Here is a 14,831-nt window from a genome sequence, read left to right on the forward strand (position 1 = left end):
TTCCTTCTGAAAGTGATTTTTCTGTTCTCAAATTTCCTTATGCCCCTTTGTCTGGAAACTTCTCTTCTTTCCCTCCTCCCCCTATGACTTTCTATCTTGAAGAATTGTATATATTTTGCATATTTCCTGTCCCACTTGTCAAAATGTGTGCCCCATGAGGACAAGGATTGTCTTTTTTCATTGTTGTACCTATAGCTCCTGGCTCAAGGTCTTACATGTTGTTGTTCAGTCATTTTCGTGTCCAACTCTCTGTGACCCCATTTTTGGGGGTTTCTTAGCAAAGTTACTAGAGTGGTTTTTCATTTCCTTCTCCAGGTCATTTTATGGATCAGGAAATTGAAGCAAACAGAGTTAAATGATCTGCCCATGGTCACACAGTTAATAAGTGTCTGAGGTTGGATTTGAACTCATGAAGGTGAGTCTTCCTGATTCCAAGCCTACCTATCCACTCTATGCTTTATCCACTGTGCCATCTAGTTGCTTTTCTTACCTGTAGTTGTCATTAAATAAATGCTAGTTGGGTTGAATTGAATTGAAACTGGGTTGCTAGAAAAAACAGGACAGCTGGATTCCACCAAATGAATGGTCATTTTGAAACTGAGAGAAAATCAGTCAGAGGAATGTAATGGAAAGAAGATGGGACTTGGGCTCAGACAATATGGATCCAATTCCAACTCCATCACTTTCTAACTGTAAGGAACCTTGAACAAATGACTTAACTTCTCTTTGCCCTACTCTCCTCAACTATAAAATGGGGATGATACCAGTGTTTCTGGTATTTACTTTCCAGGATTGTTGTGAGGACCAAATGAGACCATGTACGTTAATAGCTATATAAAAGGTGAAGTCGCTGTTATGTTTAGGGATCTGAATAATAATAATTATTTTTAATAGAACAACTTACAGTATATAGTGCTTATAATGGGATCATAGTAATAATAGATAATAATTCAACTATCAAAATACTCTCTTTTGAATAACATAGCAAATAATATAACAGCTATCACTAATAATAGCTTATCTCAGTGACATCAAACTCAAATAGAAAACGATCCCTCTGTGCTACATATTGACTTAAAAAAACACATATTAGCATTATCTATGTTTTATTATATTTTATTTTGATAAACATTTCCCAATTACATTTTAATTTTATTCTAGGAGTTTTGCAGACAGAACCTCATGTAATCTACCAGTTTGGCACCTTTGACTTATGTTATATAGTGCTTCCATTGTAATATAATTCTATTATAATATATACAATCAATGGTGATTATTTGACTAATACCAGAAGCTGAATAGTATAACAAATAATTGATAGAATTTTGGTACTTATATTACAATGTATTTATACTATGATTAATAGCAAGATGCTAACAACAAACAACCCAAATAATGACGTAGTGGATAATTATTAGCATTAGCTTCCATTATATAATGCCTATATTATAATGTAATTATTATAGCTAATAATATTGATAATGCTAGTTACAAACATTATCTGAATAATTATTAACGGTAACTTCCATTATGCAGCGCTTACACGATAATATAGTTATATTCCAATGTATGATAATGAATTGTGATAATTATTTAAGTAATCTTAGAAACTGAATAATAATGTAATGAATGCTAAATAATAGTCATTATTATTAACATTATATTACGTTATATAGTGCTTTGAGGCAAGCAATGTATTTGAAATCCATGATCCCTTTTGACTCTCACAAGAGTACCATGAAGTAGCTCCTCCAGGTCTTTTTGTTTCCATGTTAGAGGTGGGGAAAGATCACACAGGTAGCAACTCACAGAATTGGAATCTGAATCTAGGGTTCTGAGTGGTTTGATTTTCAAACTCCTAGTTGATGCTGGCTTTCTTTCCATTACTCAGCAATTTTAGAAAAGTTTCACTTATTTTAATTTAATTATATTATTTATTTATTGTTTATAAATAGTCTTGGCGCTTCCAGCATCTAGTCCAGTATCTTTGTTGTTGTTCCACTGTGTCCAGCTCTTTGTAACCCATTTGGAGTTTTCTTAGCAAAGATACAAATGTTTAAGAACGAAAGCTATTCCCCAAGGGATAAGTAGCTAAAGCAGTTTTCAAAGAAGAAATGCAAACTATAAATAGCCATTTGAAAGGATGCTTAGAAGCACTAATGTAATAAATGTGAATTAAGAGAACTGAGATTTTGCCTCATGTTCATCACAGTGGCAAAGACAAAAATGGCAAATGTTGGGAAGGGCTATGAAAAGATGCTCATTTTATTGTGCTGTTGGTAGAACTGTGAATTGACCCAACCATTTTCTAAAACAATCCAGAATTGTACTAGAAAAGTCACTATAAATAGCTTTCGTTTTATGTAAGTGGACTATCCCACAGACTTTTATGTTAAATGACTTTTATATAATGTGAATTTGCCTCTACCCGCCCACTTCTCAGCCTGTACAACAAAGGCACACATAAAATAATACCTTTCCTCAGGTCATAAAATATACTGAAATGCAGACATATTAAATACCGTGATAATAAACAGAGTTATAAAATGAAAGGTAAAGTTAATGAGAAAGTACGTGCATTAAAGTTAACATAGGTGTGCAATATGCTGTCCCTTCCCCACTCATTGCATCTAGCTTTATCACTGGTAGTTGGCTATAAAACTTTATGAGGTTATCAAGAGATGTCTGGACAGTGGTTTTCTGTCCCCACCATCCTCATATATGTGACAACAGCAAGTAATACTTTCCTCACCTCGTCTTTGAACTTTTAAAAATCTTGAAATATTTGGATCCATCTTTTCAATGTAAGAAAAACATTCACTCAAATGATGAATGCTCCTGCCAATTATTTCATTGTGAACCTATTGGTTCAACTGTGAGTTCCGAAGATTCCCTTTCTTCTTCTGCAATCTTTGCAATTAACGGTTCAATCAGATCCTCGTTCAGAATCCTCATTTGGATTTTTTTTTCAGAATTCTTTAAGTAAAGTCAAATTTGCATAATGCACATTTACATAAAGTGAGAATTGTCTATATGCTAGAAATGTCACAGATGCATGCTAATTAATAGTGAGAATTAGCTATTTATCTAGTAGCTTTATATTTGATATTACTCTGAAATTATTTTATTCTGTAGCCCCACATAACAAACCTTAGCCTCTTCTCTGAGAGAAGAAATTCATATGTTCAAAAGTTCCGTCTGTCTCTCTCAACTACATGCCAAAGGTTTAGGCTTTCCCACAGTCATTATTAATTAAACAGAAATTCTGACCCAGAGTTTAGAAGTACACTTCTCTTACGAAACATCCTAATTCTATGAGAATTGTTATCTTAGTACCAGCTGCAAATAACTTTAGCTTCTGAGAAACTCCAGGTATTTGTGTGTTTTCCTTGAGAAGTGGACTAGCTGACCTCATCCCATCTTTAGTCCCAAACTTGCCAATTAAAAAAGTGTTCCCATCTAGGTCCCAGGTGCCAGTGAGTCTATGTCCCTTGGAATCAGTGATGTTGGGATATAGTTGGGTCTCATAAATTTATAAAGTATTCCTTCAAGACAGGAAGGATTTGTCTGGGGTTTTGTGTGTAAAAAAATCATTTTCCTTAATGTAACCAATTATGATCCCTCACCCCCATGATGCCAGTCAGTTTCTGATTTCTGTTCTGTTCTTTGTTCTATGCTTGCACCTTCTCTTCTAGGTGTTTGGTTAGAAACTGAGGCAACCATTTATCTCTTTATTAATAGGTATTAATAATAATTAATAAACATCTTTTTCAGAGAAATGTGTCTTAGTTTACCTTTTCATTAAATTTCACTCAAGACACTATGTGTACCTTCAGATCTGATAATACAAAAATAGAGAGAAAGGTCCTATGCATACCAAAAATATGTATAGCAGTATTGTTTTTGGTAGCAGAAAATGGAAATAAATTATTCATCAGTTATGGAATAACCAAACAAATTGTGGCATATGCATATAATGGAATATAATTGTCATAAGAAATTATGAAGATGAAGAACTCAGATAAACTTGAGAAGACTTGCATTTACTGATGCAGAGAAAAGTAAGTAGAACCAAGAGAAAAAATTTATAGCATGCCCACAGAAAATATAAAGGTAAGCAACATGAAAAGACTTCAGAGTTCTGATTAATTCAGTGACCAATCTCTATTCCGGAGGAATGACAGTAAAACACGTCTTCCTCTTGCCAGAGAAGAAGTAGTCTACATAGGTAGAGAATAAAGTATAAATTATCCTACTTGAAGGAAGTATGGAAACAATCATTTCTTAAGCACCTACTGTGTTCCAAACACTGTGCTAAGTGTTTTACAAGTATTATCTCATTTGAAACAACTTTGGGAAGTAGGTGCTACTATTATTTCCATTTTATGATTAAGAAAACTGAGGCAGACAGCATGATTTGCCCGGGGCCACACAGCTAGAATATATCTGAGACAGAATTTGAACTCAGGTATTCCTAACTCCAGTCCCAGATCTCTATATGCCGTCACCTAGCTCCTTCTTGACTGAGGCATTGCTTTATTTGGTTTAACTAAACTTTCTTACAGTACAGGGTTCTATGGGGGATGCAGCTAACCATTATGGGATGTGTGGGGTATTCAGGGAGGTCTAGCACCTCTGGTGAGTGGGCTTGCTGTGTCCTTTCTTTTAGGGCTGCTCATCTACCTTTGGTGTCCAACTTGTCACCCAGCTCTCACATGTGGCTCCAAGTAGCTGTATGTAGCATGTGCAGCAGCCACACACCAGTAAAACCACCTCAGTAGATGGGCTAAATCAGGTTGAATGTAACTGATTAACCTCAAACTGCTGATGAGTTAGGGGGATGTTTACCCCAAGCATGTGAAGACTTTCCCTGGCAGAATGGGTGGATGAGAACTGTGGAGCACTTAGAGTTTGGTCAGACATCAAAGACACCAAGATCATCCACTACATCCCAGGTCATCGCCAGTTGTGCTGACTTTTGTCCTGCCACTGGGCTCTGATGACTGGAAGAGAGAGTGAGGCTGACAATTTTGTGCAACTCACCCATAAATCAACATGATGTCATTGTTCTTTGAATACGAAGGATGAACAGCACCAGCAACAACAGCTCTCCATCATAGGACCAGATTTATTTCTGGCACTTCTATGGGAATCAACTAGTTAAGTCCTGGATAAGAGCATTTTATTTCTCTTTGTATTGTGGGAAACCTTCTCATGTTCTGGATCAGTGCTTTGGACCAATGCCCTTGTCTAGCCAGCAGGAAAAACAAAACAACACAAAAGAAACCACAGGGATGTATACTAAACACCTTTCCCCTGGGGGATTACTCACTGCTTATTGTTTGACAGGGTACATATTTGTATATGCAAAACTCTTGACCTTTGGCCTCCAATGTATAATTATGGCCAATGCATTTTAGGGTTCCCAGTCCTTTCCAGCTACAAGAAAAAATAAATCATCTCAATCTGTGCTTTGTCACAAAAGAACAGAATGTTAGAGCTGAAAGGGACTTCATGTCATAGAACACATAATGTCAAAACTGAAAGGGACCTTAGAACACAGACTATAGACTGTAAAGGGACTTTGGACAATAAAATATTGAAACAACAGAATATTAAATACAAAAGAGACATGGAATGTAAAAGTTTAGAACAAAAATATAGAATGGTTGTGAGGGACCTTAGAACTGTAAAACCTTATATTTTAGAGAGAACTTAGAGATTTAGTCCAAACCTTTCATTTCATAGAGTAAAAATCTGGGAGTGGATTGCCTAAACTCACATAGTCCCATTCACATAGTGTAATCTCATGTCTAGTTGGGACTAGTCATCAAGTCTCTTCTTCTACCTGACTCTCTCTCCTCTCTCCACCCTCCCCCCTTTCATTTTGTTTGGGTTTATATCAGAGGGATGTCTTTCTCCAGAATCATAGCATCTGTTAGTCATTTGGCAACTCTTTCTCAGATACATAAAACTAGTAGAAAGCTAAAATACTGATTGCAAACAGATCTTAGTTTGCAATTCTTGTTGCGATCCAGTAGGGTATGAAAACATGGCAGCCAAGAGAAGTTGATTAAACCAGTTACACATTAAAAACTTTGTTAAGAGTAGAGTATTCTCTGGTTAGGGCTTGGGGGCAACAGACTATCTTAGACACTTGGTTTGGATTGTGAATTCCCAACTTTTGCTTAGAGAGAACCTACCTTGTACCTTACCCAAAACCTTAAGGTGACAGGGGAAACGGAAAGGAGAAGGGGTTGACTGGGGTACTGGCTAATATCCAGAATTGGTATTTCCAGCCATGATCCCTCCAGACAGCTACAAGGAAGAAGATGATCAGAGATTTCAGTTTTGTACCCATCTAGATCAGATCTTAGCTTAGTCAGTATTCCTGAGGCAATTGCTTGCTTGATTTAAATTTTCCTCATGGGACCTTTTGTTTCCTATATTTTTATTTTCCATTTTATTTTTTAAAATTTATATTATATTTTATATATATGCATATTACATATATAACAAACATAATAATATAAATATGATGTATAAATATAATATAAATAATTTATATATAATATCAATATTATATATATCTTATATTATTCCATTTCATATTTCATTTTCCATTTAGGAATGTGTTCAGAAACCACTTGTAGATAGCACTAATGATGGGTGATTAAATGGAGTAAATCATTTGGTCATACAAAAGACTATTTCTTAGCCAATAACTTCACCTCCAATTGATGAAAAATACCATTTTAAGACCATAACTAAACTCACTGAGTTATTAAGGTATATAAACTTGAAAGAATTTCAGAACTAAAGGGGACCTGAAAATATTGGATGTCAAAGCTGGAAGGGACCTTAGATACCATCCAATCCTAAAGAATCATAGGATTATAGATTTAGATGTGGAAGAGAGCTTTGAGATCATCTTGTCCAACTTTCTCATTTTGCAGCCCCATAGAGGTTAAATGACTTGACCCAAATCACACAAGTAATAAATGGCAGAGTCAGGACTTGAACCCAGATCCTTTAACTACAGATTCAATACTCTCTGCTCTATTGTTGGTGTTGTTCAGTCATTTTCAGGCTTGCCAACTCTTCATGACCCCCCTTTGGGGTTTTCCTGGCAAAGACACTTGAGTGGTTTGCCATTTTCTTCTCCAATTCATTTTACAAATGACAAAACTGATTCAAGTAGGGTTAAGTGACTTGCCCAGGGTCACCCAGCTAGTAAACCCTGAATCTGTTGCTTACTACCCTTGTGAGCTCAGGTAAGTTACTGTAAAAGGAAGGGATCGGACTAGATGGAACTCTAGGGTCCTTTCTGCCTTTAAATCTATGATCCCATGGTCCACTTGCCATTTCTTACACATGGCACACAATTGTCCATCCCTGTGCCTTTTCACTGCCTGCCCCCCATTCCTAGAATGCTTTTCTTCCTTCGCTCTGCCTTCTTTCCCTAGGACTTCCTTGGTCTCCTTCAAGACTTGGCTCCAATTCCACTATAAGAGGGTTTTTCTTCCTCCTCTCCTTTCTCATTGCTAGTCTCTTTCCTCTGAGGTTGCTTTCCATTTACACTATAGGTAACTTGTATGTAAAGTTGTTTGAATATTGTCTCACTCAGAGTGTGAACTTCTTGGGGGCAGGGACCATGTTTTTGTCATTCTTTCTATTCCCAACACTTAGTATGATGCCTGATGTATAGTAGGCACTTCATGGATGCTTTTTGACCAGTTCAGAGAGCCAGCCACAGGATATCAAGGGTGTGGTGGAGCTAGCTCTTACTGGCTCAGGGAAAGCTGATTGTTAAATTTTCAGTGTGAGCAGTAGCATCTTGGAAATCAGCAAATGGCACAAATCAGGGCTTGATTTCTTTTTGTTTTGTTGATCGTCTGGGCATTGTAAAGTGATGAAGAGAATGTAAATAAGGCAGATAAAACTCTAAAGTGTGTCCTGCATACATTCCATGCCCCTCTCCGCCCCCCCCCCAGGAGAGGTTGTTAAATGTTTACCAGTATAGCACTGAGATGTAGTAATATTCTTTAAAATCTTACATCACTATCGACACAAATAAATATAACATCCCAGCCAACTCAACTAGCAGAATTTCCTGGAAAAAATGATTTAAGCTTATATCAATGCCTCAGGAACTCACATCTGCATAGAGCTTTGTACTTGGCATGGCACTTTCATATCCATTATTTCATTTGATCCCCACAACAATCCAGTGTGGGAGCTAGGGCAGGAATTCTTAGCTCTGTTTTATTAACAATATCTCACAATAATCATTTAGCATTTTATGGTTACAAAATGCTTTTGCCTTCATTTTCTCATTTGATTGTCACTACACTCCTATGAGAATGGTAATTTAAATCATATACTTACCATTTGAAGAATGAGAAAACTGAGATGCGATAACTTGAAAGATCTGCATGTCTAATCAGAAGCAAGGTTCAGATTTGAAATCAGGTCAGTTGGTCAATAACATCTACTATTTGCCAGGCAAGGGCAGCTAGTACCAGACCTGGAGCCAGGAAACCTCATCTTCCTGAGTTCAGATGTGGCCTCAGACACTTACTAGATGTGTGACCTTAGGCAAGTCACTTAACCCTGTTTGCCTAAGTTCCTCATCTGTAAAATGAGCTAGAGAAGGAAATGGCAAATCACTGTACATCTTTGTCAAGAAAACCCCAAATGGGGTTGTGAAGAGTTGGACTGACATATGCCAGGCACTGTGCTAAGCATTGGGAATACATAGAAAGGCAAAAGACTTGACAGTCCCTGCTCTCAAAGTGCTTATCGTCTACTGGGGAGAAGATGTAAGCAACTGCATAACGCATTTATTGCAAACTTTTTTTTTTTTAAAGCAAGCAGTATGAAATGAAAATGCACAGTTTCATAGGTAATCATCTCTATTTTATCCTTTTTCATGTTTAAGCCCAGAATAAAAATTAATTTTTAAAATTACAATTACAAAAAGGTCAAAAACAGAGGAAGGTCACAAAGTTTGGTTTGAAGTTGAGATTTGTTTATATTCAAGTTTCCTGGTGCCAAGTCTGGGGCTCTTTCAGAAGACTTAGGTTCAAATGCTTACTACCTATGTAACTGGGAAAGTTACTTAGCCCTCTGACTCAGTTGCCTTATCTGTGAAATTAGGAGATTGGCTTAGATGGCCCCTGAGATTCCTTTGAGTTATGGATCTGTGATCTTATAGGAATCTATGATCCACTGTTCCATGAGGTATAAGTGCAAACCAACAAAAACCCCATTGGTAGAAGTGGTCACCAGAACAGGTCGGTTTCAAGTGTCGTAAAGAAGAGTTACTCTAAGTTGGGAATAAAATAGGTAGTTTTACATTGTGGACAGAGTACCAGACTGGGGATCTGAACACTTGAAGACCTTCACTTGATCCATCTATTCCTATTTACTCTCATGCCAGATCTCTTCTCCCTTTTGTGGCTGAAGTCCTTGAGAAAACCATCTACAGTAGGTGCCTTCACTTCCTTTATTTGCATTCTTTTCTTAACTCTCTACAGTCTGGCTTCAGAGGTCATCATTCATTGAAACTCCTGTTGCCAAAGTTATCAGTGATCTCTTCGTTGCCAAATACGATGGGCTTTTCTCAATCCACATCCTTTCTTGACCTCTCTGCAGTCTTTGTCACTGTCAATCACCCCCTTTCTCCTTGACATTCTTTTCTCTCTAGGTTTCCATGACATTACTCTATTCTGGTTCTCTTCATACCTGTCTAATGGCTCCTGTATTCCTCACTATGTCCATTCCCCCCACCCCTATCTAATCAGTTGCCAAGTTCAATCAATTTTACCTTCAGAACATCTATTGTATATGCCCCCTTCTCTCCTCTGACACTGCTACCTTCATGGTGCAGGCTCTCGTTACCTATGCCTGGACTATTTCAGCAGTCTGCTGGTCTGAAGTCTTTTCCCACTTCAATTCATCCTCCACTCAACTGTTAAACTGATCTTCCTAAAGTCTGACCATGTCATCCCTCCATTCAGTAAACTCCAGAGGCTCCCAATCACCTCCCCGTTCAAACATAAAATCCTTTATTAGCTGTTTGATAATCCGGTCCCTATCTAACTTTCCAATCTTCTTATACCTTCCCCCACCCCTTCTGTACTCTCTCATCCAATGACACTGGTCTCCTTGCTGTTCTTCAAACTAGACACTCTGACTCCTGACTCTGAGCAGTTTCCCTGGCTGTCTTCCCATGGCTGAAACTCTCTCCCTCCTGGTCTCTGCTTCTTAGCTCCCCTGTTTTCCTTCAAATCTCAGCTGAAGTTTCACCTTCTGCAAGAAACCTTTCTTGTTCTCCTTAACCTCAGTGCCTTTCCTTTGAGATTATTTCCAACTTGTCTTGTGTAAAATTTACTTGTACATAGTTTTTTCTTCCTATTGTCTCTTCCATCGTACTGTGAGTTTCTTCTTTTACTTTTCTTTGTAACTTCAGTGCTTAGCAAGGTACTGGGCACATAGTAGGTGCTTAATAAATAACTGTTGACTGATGTCATAAGGACAGAGCTGGAAGAGACCTTAGAGGTCATCTAATCCAACCTATTCATTTTTTACTTGAGTAAACTGGGGTAAAGAGAGATTAAGTGATTTGCTCAAGGTCAAACATGGTGTATTTGGTATCATGGAAAGACTTAGACCTTTGGAATTAGAAGAATTGAGTTTGAATCCTAGGTCTGGTACTAATTGCTTTTGTGACTTTGGGCAATCATTAAAACAAATATTTGCTAAGTATCTACTCTGAGCTAGGCACTATTCTAGGTGTTCGTGATAACAAAAATGAAACATTCTCTGTCCATAGGGAACAACCTATTTAAACCTCAATTTCCTTTTTTTCAAGATAAGAGGGTTGGACTACATGACATGTAAAGTCCTTTTAGCTATAAATCTATGGTTTCATGTTTCTTATTCTATATTTCTTCAGCATGATTACAGCCAAGTATACAGTTTTTATAGGGCAGCTAGGTAGCACAGTGGATAGAGTGTGGGGGCCTGGAGTCAGGAAAACCTGAGTTTAAATCCAGCCTAAGACTAGTTGTGTTACTCTGGGCAAGTCACTTAACCCTGCTTAGTTCATTTCCTCATCTGGAAAATGAGCTGCAGAAGGAAGTGGCAAAACACTGCAGCATCTTTGTCAAGAAAAAGACCCAAAGGGGCCAAGAAGAGTCAGATATGACTGAAAAATGAGTAAACAACAATAACAGGGCTGCTATGCATAGAAGAGTCTGAAAATTGGTTCTCTTTTCCTTTCCCTTTTAGTTCAGATGCCATGTGATTTTTAGAAACTTCTCGTGATCTAAATAAGTTAAGGAAGTGGACTCATTTCCTCTTATGGGAACAGCTCTAATCTGGCACGATGCTATTTTTATTGCTTCAGAATCTGAATCTCCATGGCTCTGTTCTTGAAAAGATGCTTAACAAGTAGCATTGCTGGTGGTAGCCAACCACCAACCTGCTTCTGGACCCCTACATTTTCCTGAGGCTGGTTCAGGCTTCAGTAGCCTGAACCTGTAGCCGCCATAGATTTCCTTCCTGCCATACAGGTTTTTTTTAGAGTGGCTCAACATTTCTTTAGTTCTCTGTTGTTTACAAAGCATTATCCTCACAACTGTTTTTTGTAAGAGACGTAGTGCATTATTATTCCCATTTTGCCAATGAGATAAATAAGCCATAGAGAAATCATAGGACCCTAGAGAGCTGAAAGAGACCTCGGAGGTCATTCAGTGTGAAGTGCCCATCTTAACAGATGGTAAGAAGGAAGCCTAGAAAGAGTAAGAGGCATGTTTCAAGGCAACACTGACAGGAAGTCACAGAGCAGAAATCTGAGCCCAGGTCAATGATCCAGTGTTCATTCTACTGTACCACACTATTTATATAAAATAGAAGCTGACTGGCTTTAGGTAATAATAGATACTGTATTAGAATAAAACAATCCTCTGCCTCTTTATGTGAATTCTTCTACATGACAGGCAGCATTTTACAGGGGAAAAAAAACCTGATTCTGAAGTCAGACAATCTGGGTTCAAATCTTGCATCTGATATTAATACCTTTGTGACTTTTTATTGCTGTTGTTGAGTCATTTTTCAGTCATGGCCCCATTTTGGAGTGTTCTTGGTTTGCTATTTCCTTCTCCAGCTCATTTTACAGATGAGGAAATTGAGGGAGCCCATGGTTGGAGTTGAACGCAGTTCTTCCTGACTCTGGGCCCCCTCTATCCATTGTGCTACCTAGTTGCTCCATATGATTTTAGGCAACTCATTTAACTTTCCTGGGCCTCAGTTTCCTCATCTTTAAAATGAGAGTATTATAGGGGCAGTTAGATGGTACAGTGTATAGAGCACTGGTCCTGGAATCAAGAGGACCTGAATTCAAATTCAGCCTTAGACATTTACTAGCTGTGTGATCATGGGAAAATTATTTAACCCTGATTACCTGAAAAAAAATTCTTTTAAAATGAGAGTATTGAACTAGATGGCCTAGAACTAGAACCCTCCCAATGGTCAATGATCAAAATCCACCCAGCCTCTCTGGGGTGTCCATTTTCTTCTTTGTAAAACAAGGGAGCAGGCCCGCATAACCTCTGAGTTACTCCAGTTCTAGATCAATAATCATAGGTGCCCCCTAAACAAGAACTAACCTGTGCCCTGTGATCCAGGAAGGCAGTGTGTTCTGGGTACCAAAGAACTAATGACAGAACTGAAATTCTGCTTCTTGCTAGAAGTGGAAAGAGACCCCAATTCTTCGAGGTCTTGAAAGGACTTGCCCCAAGCCACGTAGCGAGAAAGCCAATAAATAAGACAAATCTGGGTCTTTTGACTCTGAGTCCTGACTTCTTTGGCCATCTTTGTTCCATGACCACTTTGCTTCTGACCAGCTGCTGTATAAATATACTCTGTTGATTCAGGACCAGCCTCATTCAAATATAGAGTAGGCATCTGCTCTCTTATATAATGTGACTTGAGACTGAAAAGACAAGACGTGAAGGAACATGATTGCTCTCTTCAAGTATGGGAAGCACTAGCTTATCCTATGGAAGAAAAATTTGATTCCTTCTGGGTAGAGAGAACAGAACTTGGAGCAATGAGTGGAAAATGCTGAGATGCAAATTTTGGCTTCTCAAAAAAAGAAAGAAAAAATCCTAAATTCAAATCTAACGTAAAGTAAGTGTCCTCAAGTAAAATAAGTTGTCTTGAGAGGTAGTGAAGAGTTTTCTTTTTTTCAAAAAAAGTATTTATTTATTTTTTGTTTTCAGCATTCATTTTTATAAGATTTTGAATTCCAAAATTTTCTCCCTCCATCCACACCCCTCCCCCCAAGGTGGTATGCAATCTGATATTGGCTATACACGTACAATCATGTGAAACATATTTCCACCTTCATCATGTCATGAAAGAAGAGTTAGAACAAAAGGGAAAAATCACAAGAAAGAAAAAAAGAGAGAAAATAGTATGCTTTGATCTGTGTTCAGACTCCATAGTTCTTTCTCTGGATATGGAGAGCATTTTCCATCATGAGTCTTTTGGAATTATCTTAAATCATTGTGATGCTCAGAGCTAAGTCTATCAAAATTGGTCATCATGCAATGTTGCTGTTACTGTATACAATGTTCTCCTGGTTCTGCTTACTTCACTCAGCATCAGTTCATGTAAGTCTTTCCAGGTTTTTCTGAAATCTGCCTGCTCATCATTTCTTATAGCACAATTCACCGGTAGTTTTCAAGTGGGATTCTAGATGACTAAAATGGCCTAGTGGATAGAGTGCTGGACTTGGAGTCGGGAAGTCCTAAGTATTCTGCCTCAGATGCTAGCTGTGTGACTCTGGGAAAGTCACTTCACCTCTCTGTGGCTCAGTTTCCTCATCTGTAAAATGGGGATAAAATAGCATTTAGTTCCCAGAGTTGTTGAAAGGATCACATGAGTTACCATATGTTAAAGTGCTTTACACATCTTACAGCATTATATGAATGCTAGCTGTGATGGTGATGATGAGAGCTCAGATCCATTTTCGTATTGAGTACTATTGCTGATTGGGAATATTGTAGAGGGGATTTCTGCTTAGGTATGGCTTGAACTACATGACTTCTGGGGTCCCTCCCTTCCAGCTGTAAGTGTTTGTGATTCTATGCTTCATGTTTATCCTTTGCTTTACCTTTTTAATGACCTTTTGTAAAGATCTCCTTCGGACTTAACCTTGGAAAGACTTCCTTACTCCACTACAGTTCAGTTGTTTCAGTCATGGCCAACTCTTCATGGCTCCATTTAGGGTTTTCTTGGAAAAGACATTGGAGTGGTTTGCTATTTCCTTCTCCAGCTCGTTTTACAGATGAAGAAACTGAGGCAAAAAGGGTTAAGTGACTTGCTCTTGATCACATAGCTAGTAGATGTCTGAGGTCAGATTGGAATTCACAATGAGTCTTCCTGACTCCAGGCCTGGTATGGTAGGGGTAGTTGTGATAGCAGTATGGTAGTAGTAGTAGTGGTAGCAGTAGTAGTAGTAGTAGTAGTAGTAGTAGTAGTAGTAGTAGTAGTAGTAGTAGTAGTAGTAGTAGTAGTAAATAACTATCATTTACATAGTGCTTAAAGATTTGCACAGCATTTTATATTTGTTAACTCTTTGGATCCTCACAGCAACCTTTTGAGGTAGGTGCTATTATTATCCCCATTTTACAGGTAAGGAAAATGAGGCAGACAGTGGTGAAATGACTTGCCCACCACCAAAACCATCAGTTAAGTGTTGGAGGCAGGATTCAAACCCAGATAAGAAGCCATTATGCCGGTGGGATCTTCAGAAACAT

At 38.0% G+C, this 14,831-nt stretch overlaps 1 protein-coding gene across 4 annotated transcripts in view; it reads left to right on the top strand.

Moving 5' to 3' along the window:
- ASB2 (ankyrin repeat and SOCS box containing 2) overlaps positions 1–14,831 on the top strand; it is a 164,640-nt gene that overhangs the window by 50,849 nt on the left and 98,960 nt on the right. For 2 of the 4 annotated variants that reach the window (XM_072622476.1, XM_072622478.1), the window contains exon 3: positions 316–415. The exons of the other annotated variants lie outside the window; for them this stretch is intronic. The gene's annotated coding sequence lies outside the window, so the exon portion shown is untranslated. The remainder of the gene's footprint in view (positions 1–315; positions 416–14,831) is intronic. 4 annotated transcript variants of the gene reach the window in all.

The sequence above is a fragment of the Notamacropus eugenii genome, chromosome 7 (genome assembly GCF_028372415.1).
Source record: "Notamacropus eugenii isolate mMacEug1 chromosome 7, mMacEug1.pri_v2, whole genome shotgun sequence".
In the NCBI taxonomy this organism is placed as follows: Eukaryota; Metazoa; Chordata; class Mammalia; order Diprotodontia; family Macropodidae; genus Notamacropus; species Notamacropus eugenii.